Source organism: Hibiscus syriacus, unplaced genomic scaffold (assembly GCF_006381635.1).
Source record: "Hibiscus syriacus cultivar Baekdansim isolate YM2019G1 unplaced genomic scaffold, ASM638163v2 tig00110458_pilon, whole genome shotgun sequence".
Lineage (NCBI taxonomy): Eukaryota > Viridiplantae > Streptophyta > Magnoliopsida > Malvales > Malvaceae > Hibiscus > Hibiscus syriacus.
The window spans coordinates 1,776,440-1,787,661 of NW_024062745.1; the positions used below are offsets into that span (position 1 = coordinate 1,776,440).

Below are 11,222 nucleotides of genomic sequence, written 5' to 3' on the forward strand. Positions count from 1 at the left end.
ATGTATGTATTTTTTTATAAAACCATTTTGATCCGTAAATTTGATTATATTTTATTATGATTAATTTTAATTACATCCGTGTCATATAAAATTATGATCATGCTTCATAAAAACTAAGGGTAAATTACACGCTTACTCACTAATTTCTTTCCTATTTCACTCACCATACTTTTAATTTTTTTAATTTGCTCACTGAACTTTAGATATTGAACTTTTTTTTGTCACTCCATCCATTAAATTTTTAGCGCCGTTAAATTAAAATTGAAAAAAAAAAAAAAATACAGTGAGTGAATAGGGAGAGAGTAAAGTTCAATGAGTAAACATGTGATATATTTTATTATTAAATAAGCGACGTGAGCACGCCATTATTGAGTAAACGGTCGAGTGACAAAAAAGTTCAATATCTAAAGTTCAGTGAACGCCATTATTGAGTAAACGGTCGAGTGACAAAAAAGTTCAATATCTAAAGTTCAGTGAACAAATTGAAAGTAAATTGATTAAAACAATAGAAAAAGTAAGCTTTGTGAGTAAGTGTGTAGTTTACCCAAAAACTAAAAGTGGATATATTTAATCATGTCAATGGGTCATCATGTGGGTGGTTGAAGGAGTGAATCGGACCGTTCGCTTATAGTGAAAACGCTTATCCCCCATCTAACCTGTGGTCCCATCTCCATCACGTGCATCGCGCACTTCATAGCTTCCTGCAACCTGTAACATTAAATTTCCCAATTCTTATTAACAAATCCAAATTATAAAATAAACTAAACTCCACCCATATTCAAAATTGATGTGCTTGTTAAAGGAAGTTTAAATTAAAATATTTAAATTATTAATTATAATCTCTATGATCAAATATAATTATTCAGCGATGATATTAGGACCTTAATTTATTACTCCCTATGTCCCATAAAACTGTATATCATTATTATTGTCATTTTTTAATTTTGATTAATTATTATTTAAAATTTATAATTAATAAAAATATGTAAAATTATATTTTAAAACTTTTAATCAAGTAGTTTTCAAATATATTTTATAAAATCTAATTATTAAAATCAAAATAATTAAGATCAAATTTAAAAATTTTGACTTTTTAAAAGTTAAGAAACATTTTATAGGACAAGCGGAGTACTTCTTTAGCTTCACTAGAGGTTTGACGGTGGAGAGCAGAGAACAATTAGAAAGACGGATTAGATAAACAGGAAAAAAAATAAGAAAATTGGTACTCAATACTTAAATTATTTAAAATTTCAAAATCACTCTAATTGTAATTTAAAATAAATATAAATACTATTTGTGTTATAATATTTTTAAAACTTAGGGTCTGTTTGTTTGCCGTAAATTCAATTACGGAATTGGTTTTTCCCGAATCCCGTGTTTGTTTCATGTAATTCGTTTTTCGGAAAATATTTTTCCGTGTTTGTTTCACGTAATCGTTTTCCAGAAAATGTTTTCCCGTGTTTGTTTCACGTAATTCGTTTTCCGGAATGTAATTCATTTTCCTAGTAACATAATTTCCTTTGTGTTTTCTGTAAAATGATTTACGGATTCAAATTTCGTAAGTCATTTTTCGAACTTTTCACTTTAAAGAATAAATACTCAAACTAATTTTATTTTATGAATTAATATTAATAAATATTTAATATCATTTTCATCAAATTATTAATTATTAAAACTTTAAAATATATTTTTAATATTTTTAATAATATAATATTATATTTTAATATTATATAAAATAATCAATTATATTATAATAATATAAGATATTATATTTTTATTTTAATAATATATAATAAAAAATATATATTTAATAATGAATATATTATTTATATATTTTAATAATATTTTAATAAGATATTTAAAATACTATAATATTTTTAAATATAATATAACACTATTACTTTAATAAATAATTAATATAATTATAATATTTTATTTCACTAAAATACCAATATTAATATTTTTATTAATAAAATTATAAAAATAATATTTAATAATAAATAAATTATTTTAATATTTTAAAATAAAATATTAAGTTTTATGATAAAAATATTATTTATTTATTTAATATTTTAATAAATAATTTTTAAAAAAACTCTTCAACTAGTGGAAAAAAGGTTTAATATCATCTTCCAAACATCATAAAACGTTTTCCATGTTTTTCAGAAAAATGTAATTCATTTTACGGAAAACATTTTCCGAAAAACGTTTTTCAGAAATGTAATTCATTTTCCAGAATTCAAATTCCAGTAATTCAAATTTCAGTAATTCAAATTTCAGTAATTCATTTTCCGGAAAACCAATTACAACCAAACAGACCCTTAAATAAGTCTAATATTAGGCGTGAGCCTTAAATCCGAGATGGTTGATCATTCTAAATAGGGACAGAACAAAATTTTATGTTGGGATAAACCTAACTTAAGGTTTGAACTAAATTCTAGGGGTGAATAAACTTTCAATAGGAAATATATAAAAAAAATAAACGGTAATTTTCATTTAAAGAATAATACTCAAACTAATTTTATTTTATGAATTAATATTAATAATAAAATATTTTTATATCTTTTCATCAAAATATTAATTATTAAAACATTTAAAATATTTTTAATGTTTTTAATAATATAATTTATTTTAATATTATATAAAATAATCAATTATATTATATAATATAAGATATTATTTTTATTTTAATAATATATAATAAAAAAATTTATATATTTAATAATGAATAATATTTATATATTTAATAATATTTAATAAAGATATTTAAAATATACTAATTAATATTTTTAAAATTAATATAACACTATTACTTTAATAAATAATTAATATAATTTAAATATTATTTCACTAATATACCATATATATTTTATTAATAAATTATAAAAATAATATTAATAATAAATAAATTATTTTAATATTTTAAATAATAATATAAGTTTTATGATAAATAATATATTTATTATATTTATATTTGTATATAATTTTTAAAAATCTCTTCAACTAGTGGGAAAAAAGGTTTTAAATAACATCTTCCAAACATCATAAAACGTTTTCCAATGTTTTTCAGAAAAATGTAATTCATTTTACGGAAAAATTTTCTGAAAAACGTTTTCCAGAAATGTAATTCATTTTCCAGAATTCAAATTCCAATAATTCAAATTTCAGTAATTCAAATTTCGTAATTCAAATTCCAGTAATTCATTTTCCGAAAAAACCAATTACAACCAAACAGACTCTTAAATTAGTCTAATAGTTAGGCGTGAGCCTTAAATCCGAGATGGTGATCATTCTAAATAGGGACAGAAGCAAAATTTATGTTGGGATAAACCTAAACTTAAGGGTTTGAACTAAAATTCTAGGGGGAAATAAACTTTCATAGGAAATATATAAAAAAAATTTTAAATAACGGTAATTTTAAATTTTCAAGGGGCGACTTCTCCACCCGTCCTCTCGGTCCATCCTTGGTTCTAAAAAATATAATTTTAATTTTTCTCTAACAAAACGATATCGTTTTAGATCTTTTAGATATAAAAGTACATAAAAAACAACAATATTTGATGGGCGGGCACTCAAGAACCGTTAATTATGTCATTTTACGTTACTAATTAATAAACAAAGTGATATAATTAATGTAAAATTAAAAATTTAATTATACAATTAATAAATTAAAAAGTTTAATTATAAATGAGTGGTTAAAAGTTTTCATTTGATTTTCCTTTCTCTTTTATATTATAAATACAATATTTATCATAATAAAATTTTAGTTCTATATATTTAAGTAAAAAAATTTAAGAAAAGTTATATAAACAAATCAAGTTTAATGGTATTTACTGTAATTTTATCTTTTTAATAAAAATGAATTAAAATAAGTAGAAGAAGAAAAAGCAACCTCATTATGTTTGCCGCTAAATCTGGCCCTTAACACAGACTAAATTTTGGCACATCATTACAAAACATAACTCCACCCGAGCCCTTCCTTTCATCATTACAAAACATAACTCCACCCGAGCCCTTCCTTTTTCATTTTCTCTCTTTTACCCTTCCCCGCTCTTGTACCTCTGTTGTAGTTGTAATTTCCTTGTTCCAATCCACTTCCAATATTACCACTGTTGTTCGTTTTCCTTCCTTTATAGTCCTTCGTCATTTCCCGGATTTATGCTCTCTGTATTTGCAATTATTGGTTGATTTTTCGTGGTTACTGTGTTTTTGGTCCCCCTTCATTCACAGATTCCCAGTTCATTGCGTTACTTTTTCGCCGTTTAGAATCTGAAAAGCTTTCAGCTGAGTCGAAATTTTATTTGTTCTTCGTTTCACTTTTTGGCTTCCTTTTTTTTCAACAACAAAAGCGTTTCTTTTGCATGCATAAAGTTGGATTTGATTCAAGGAAGGAACCGATGGAAGATTTTGTTAATATCGTGAGTGTTCAAAGTTCAAATCTTTGTTGCTCAACTGCACTGATTGTGGAGGTTAGCAGAGAGAAGATGAGTTGTTTCTCTTGCTTGAATCCTCGTTCTAAAGAGGCAAGGATCGACATTGACAATGGAAGTCGAACTACTTCTCGCCATTCCGCCGATTCCTCAGGTTCTTTTTTCCATTTCCTTGTCTATCATTCTTTTCTATACAAAATTTTCTTCTCTGGGTTCATTTATTCTTCGTTTTCTTCTAACCAGTTTCCTGCGCTAAGAGAAGAAAAGCATGCCTAGAAGGTAATGTCAACGATTTTAACACCGAATTTCGTGTTATTTCAGTGGAATTGGTTCTTGATTGTTTGTCTTGTTTTGAAATTTGGTTACAGATCATAAGAACGGAAGTGAACAGGGAAAAGGCTCCAAAGACAATGGAGCACGCAGGTTCACATTCCGAGAGTTGGCAACAGCAACAAAGAATTTCAGAGAAGACGATTTGCTTGGGGAAGGAGGATTCGGAAGGGTTTTCAAAGGTCGATTGGAAACCGGAGAGGTAAAGATTGCTTCTTTTCATTTCAAATTCATGTATCAGTTTGGTATAATTCTAGAATTTGGTCTGTATTTTACTTATTTGGTCTCTTTTAAAGTTTGAGTTGGATCATTTATGTTTTTCGTAACCGACCAGATCGTCGCGGTGAAACAACTTAATCACGATGGTCTTCAGGGCTATCAGGAATTCATTGTTGAGGTTCTTATGCTCAGCTTGTTACACCATGTTAATCTCGTTACTTTGATCGGCTATTGCACTGCTGGGGACCAGAGGCTCTTGGTTTACGAATACATGCCGATGGGCAGTTCGGAAGATCATCTTTTCGGTAATGCTTACTAAATGCAGAGTTCCATTGAACATGAATGATCATACTGTTTCTTGCTGCTATTCTTAGTGTCCCTTATGTTTGGAGGCCTTTTGCTAGTGTGTATTGTACTTTAATAATGCAGAACTCCAGGTCTCATTCGATATTCGTCTCAAAGGAAGAGTGCATAACATCTAAACCTGGTAGAATAGCCTTAGAATGTGTGCTATACATGACAGTGCTGCCCTTGCATCGTTCAATCATATTCACCGTTGAATATGCCTAGCACTCGAGAATGCAAATATCTAAAATTTGGCCCCAAATGGGAAGTATTTTTCACCTTGTTTTCACACTTGGATGCTTGGTCATGTGCTTCTTTAATTCGTATTATTCAATGTAGTTTTTAATATGATCATTCTCACATGTAAAGGGATTGTTTCATATAGTTGTGTAAAAGCAATAGTAATTCTTCTGATTGTTGCAAAGCCACTAATCGAATGTGTTTCTACAGATTTAGAACCAGGACAAGAGCCTCTGAGCTGGAACAATCGTATAAAGATAGCCGTTGGTGCTGCTTGAGGAATCGAATATCTACATTGCAAGGCCAATTCACCCGTCATTTATCGTGACTTGAAGTCTGCAAATATTTTGATGGATAATGATTTCAACCCTAAACTCTTGGATTTCGGCTTAGCAAAGTTGGGACCTGTGGGTGACAATACCCATGTTTCAACCAGGGTGATGGGAACATACGGATGTTGTGCTCCCGAGTATTCCATGAGTGGCAAATTAACTCTTAAATCTGACATATATTGTTTTGTTGTGGTGCTATTGGAATTGATAACCGGACGGAAGGCAATAGATTCTACTAAGAAGCATGGAGAGCAGAACTTGGTGTCATGGGTAAATTACCCTTCTATTTATTTATGGTTCAATCCAGTTTGACTTCGTTCCCATCCTTTTCATTGCCCCTATGTTCTCTCTGGTATATAATTTATCCCTTTCGTGTTGCAGTCCCGTCCGTATTTAAAAGACCAGAAGAAGTTTAGCTTACTGGTTGATCCTCTAATTCGAGGATGTTATCCTCGTCGATGCTTGAACTATGTGATTGCAATTACTGCCATGTGGCTCAATGAAGAAGCCAACTTCCGACCACTTATCGGTGATATCCTCGTCGTACTCGAATATTTGGCTTCTCAGAGTCAGAATTGGCCTCCTGAATTTCAGAGTGTCGAGGCCCGCAATGGTTCACAGTCCTCACCGATGCAACCAGAGAAAGGGAACCCTCGTCGGTCCAACCCCAGAAGGAGTTTGATCGCTGTTTGAAGTTATTCAGTAAACTTTGATCAAGTAAGCTGCAGCTCATTTTTTGTTTCTAGATTATGGCATGGTTTAGAATATGTTTCTTGTTGTCACAAGAACGAAACACATCGGTATAGGTTGTTACCCGAAGATCGACATGATCGACCATAATATTTACCGACAAGTGAGTGCATATATGAGTAAATGCATGTGTATCGAAGGGCTCTCTGTTAATTGCTTCCATGAATTCCCTTTTATTTATTTATTTTTTCTTTTTGTAAATGGAAAGATTATATATAGCTAGACAGACATAAAGATACAGAGAGTACCATATCGTGGGAAACATTAAAGAGTAGATGAGTGTTTGTCGCCTTCTCACACACACACCCCACGGAGTTTGGAGTTTAGCCATAACCAAGCAGGGAAACATTAATATTGGTCACATGGATGATGTAATTGGAGTAATGGATATTCCTATTTCATCTTTGTGGGACTTGTACCATTGTTTCCAGTCATAATCACTTTCAAAAACCCAAAGGTAGGAATAAGGGAAATCAAACATGGGGAAAGGGTTGTTATGAGCACTAATCGAGTAACATTCAGCACTTGGTAAATGATTGACAACGTTTTTATTAAAATTTGTTCTATTGATGAAAATAAAATTAGAGTTAAAGAATTTGTGGGGTATTATTATCAGAAAATCAAATTTAATACTTGATTAAAATTGATAACATTTTGTATAAGTTAAACTATAATTAATAAACTATTAATATATATATAGAAGTATCGGAATCCTTTACCAACAACGGAAAGTTTTTGGATCTCTTGTTTTCATTGTTTGTTGGGAAAATAAAATGTTGTTCGATGACCATTTTATTTAGTTAGACAATTGTTTGGATAGAAGCTTGAGGCTGAAGGACAATGTGTTGAAGGTGTGTTGAAGGTGGCAATCGGGTGGGGAATTCGAACCGGCGGGACGAGGAATAACCGAAATCTTCATCCAGGGGTTGGGGATGGGGGAAGTTTTATCCCTCAAATGGGTGGGTTGGGGATGGGGGAAGTTTTATCCTTGAAGCTCAAATGGGATGGAGACGAGGATTGCTATATCCGAACCGTATGGATAATAAAATCCTATCCGTGTAAATAACTGTGAGGATCGTCAAAAAATAATTGTAGGGATCCCTGATATTTTACAAAAATAACTGTGGTGATCCTCGAAAAATAAATGTGAGATTACGTGTTGTCACTGTTACAAATTTGAGATAATCTAATATATCCTACAAATTTTAGGTGTTGCATTGATTTAAAAAAATGTTTGTTTATTTTTTAGGATGTGGATTAATTGAAACTCACAGGGATCCGTAAGGGATGGGTATGAGGACAAAAAAAATCCAAAACATATAACGGAGATTCCCCAAAATCGTACCCGTAAATATTGGGGACAATGGATAATACAAAACCGTTCCCACCTCGCCCTGTTGCCACTCCTAACTACGAATGGAGTAAATATGTGGAGAAAAAAAGTTTATTGATATGGAAACCACTATAAACTGGTTTGATTAAAGTAAATATTGATGGAGTCGTATGATTTAGTGATTAGATACTCACTCTCAAATTATTTTGAGAGTGAGTATATGTGTTAATAAACATAAAATTTTGTATGTTGATAAGCACAAATAAAATTAGGTGATTACAATCAATAAATAACTAAATGGAAATTCAAATTTCATAATGAATACTTGCCCAACCTGAATATACAATAAATCCGCTACCGATATGATGGTGGTGCGCTTAGGGGCAATCAAGGCGAGTGGTGGTTAGGGGACTTGCTCGGTGATCATGGCTGAGCGCACGATATCCTCGTACACATTTGGAGTAGAGATTATCTATAAGAAGGTTGAGCTTGACATAGACTGATGAAATCATTCGGATTATGAAGCGATGAACCAATGCTCTTCAAGGTATTTCCGATGTTGCTGCATTAAGGGGACCGTTGAACCAAAATTGGGAGGTTCAACTACTATATATCGGACGCCATATTGACTCATGCGATGGCCGTAGTAAGACCAATGATGCGGACTAGGCATGTTCTTAGCCATAGAAAAGTCTATTGATTCATTGTATTTTTAATTGGATTCGATCAGTTGCGTCTGTATAACATGTACGTTATCATAAACTAAAAAAAAATACTGAATATATATTCTTTTATAATTATCTAATACTAGTAAAGGGGGAGGCACTTTCGAGTATTTACTTCTTGGGGTAAACAATTCGGCCCAAAAAATTGGCAATTCCCGGGTTATGCAGCCCACTAGGATGATTTACTCATTTTCTTGGATTGTGAATAAAAAGGAATTGAAGTAGGTGGGCCATGATCATGCATGGAAAAATGAAAAAAAAAAAAGCTGAAGAATGTGAAATAGATTATTATTATTATACCAAGTTGATTATGATTAAAAGAGGGTTGGTCAGGGTTTAGGGAATATGATTCATGCAGCACGCTCTCCATTGCCGACAACCTGTATTTTTATTCTTCTTTACAATGTATGTGTGATGTGATGCCGATGTCGATATATATATGCCGATGCCGATGGGGATATATATATATATATATGTTTGAATGTTTGAACGCTGAAACATTGATGATTCTTCTTAGTGCGCTGCCGGGATGATGTGGACCCATTGTTGGGGCGGCGCATTCCCACATTAATCATCATGATATTATCATCTACCATTGATGCCCTAATCCCTCTTAATATTACTATTATATTTCCAGAGTTCTCCCCGCTTGAAGATGATACATATGTATATTTAAATGTAATTCTGAGTTACTTTGGAACTGTCGTAATATTTGATGTAACAGATATTTATAGCCTCTTTTAGCAGACAATATGAGGTCAAATGCATCATAAAAACTTTGACTCTATCTCTTCCTCCTATTGGTTTAATTTCTTTTAGCGAAAGTTTAAAAACTTTGATTCTTCTACTTGCAAATTGTCGACCCACCATCGATGACCTTCTGAACGTACTTGATGCCAAAATGTTCCACTTTGCCCCCCCCCCTACCCAAAAAAATCTTATTTGATAGATTACCCTAATATGGTGAGACTCTATGAACATAGAGACACTTTTTGCAGATCAAAAGTTTGAAGGCTCAAAAACTTTTGAGAAGCACAAGATCCCAGTACTTGGGTCTCTAGAAACTGCATTAACATGCAGTCCTTTTTGCAGTAAACAATCTATTTGAGCTTTCGGAGGAGGACCACAACACTACCACACCGACCCTATTTAGCTAAACCATAAACAAACCAAACAATGATTAGGTCTGCTTGCAACTAGCCTCTAACCTTTGAATCATTTCTGATATACTACATAGCACGTTTCACTGATCCATCTCACACACCTAAACTTTCATGGGACCATAAATAGCAATTATGACTACTAATTTACTTTTTTATTACGACTTCACTGCATCAACAATTTGGGTTCCATATAAAAATCTTATTATTATGTTAAGTTATTATATTATATTATATTATTTTCTTCTCATTTCATGGGACAGAGATCAAGAGATGTGATGTGTCGAGAAATTACAAGGGGTCCATTTTGTAGGCATGGCTCAACTTTCAAAGTAACCCAAAAGTCATAGGCAGCATTGATGAAGTGATTATGAAGTGTGGTGCTGCAAAGGAGCTGAGTGCTTGGAAACGAAGAGAGACCGCTCCTATAGCTCGAGAGCCTGCTTCCTCATTCATAACATGCGGAACGAACCAAAAATGAACATAGGATTTTATAGTAGAAATAAAATTTAAGAATTTATATTAAAATTTTAGAGAAATAAAATTGTAAAACTTTAAAGAATAAAAATATATAAAAATATATTTAAATTATACAAAATTAAAATTTTCTTTTAAAGATTTCACCGTATCCCAACAACACGAAGTTCATTTGTAGCTTCTTTGGGCCCGTCAGTACTAAAAGATTAATGAAACAAAATACGTATATGGCCGTAGATAACCAGCGCAAAGGTCACGGGGCGCCGGATAACCAGCGCAACGGCAGCGCTCACACTCAAATACGCAAACGCAACGCAATTGACGATCCGCATGGGAAATTAGTTTCGGAAAGTGCCTAAATAAACAAAAGAATTTCGTCACAAATCCACCTGGCAGTGGGCACTTTTTGACTTCCCTGTGAAAAAGCATAGTCTGATGTTTTTATTAGTAAGAGATCTGCTTTGAGCTGTGAGTTGTGAGGCAAGGACTAATAATTAGGGAGAGGCGTCGCCCGGTGTCCATGTGGCATGTGGTGTGGGTAAAAAGGAATGCATGATCGAGGCGTGGCGCCGAGGGTGATGATTTCGTCAGATGAGCAGCCATCATTACTCCAAATGGGGCCTTGAAAGTTGCCGTTTCTGTCCTCTCCTGCCGTTTGTTTTCTTTCGACCTCTCGCTGTGCCGTTGGTGTGTACGATTTGCCAACATCAGTTGAAACGGATATCTGACCTTACATTCAGGGTCCTTTGGATCGCGTTTAAACAGTTTCCGGTGATGTGAAAAAACAATAATGTCGAAGACACTAGTTATGTAACGATCAAATTAAAGGCCTTTTTTTTCATTGAAATATCACTAATTAAAATTATTTACGAGATTTATAT

The 11,222-nt window shown here is 32.0% G+C and overlaps 1 pseudogene; it reads left to right on the forward strand.

The window, feature by feature from the left end:
- The first annotated feature begins 4,099 nt into the window (after positions 1-4,099).
- Positions 4,100-6,772, forward strand: LOC120126421 (annotated as a pseudogene).
- The last annotated feature ends 4,450 nt before the right edge of the window (positions 6,773-11,222 follow it).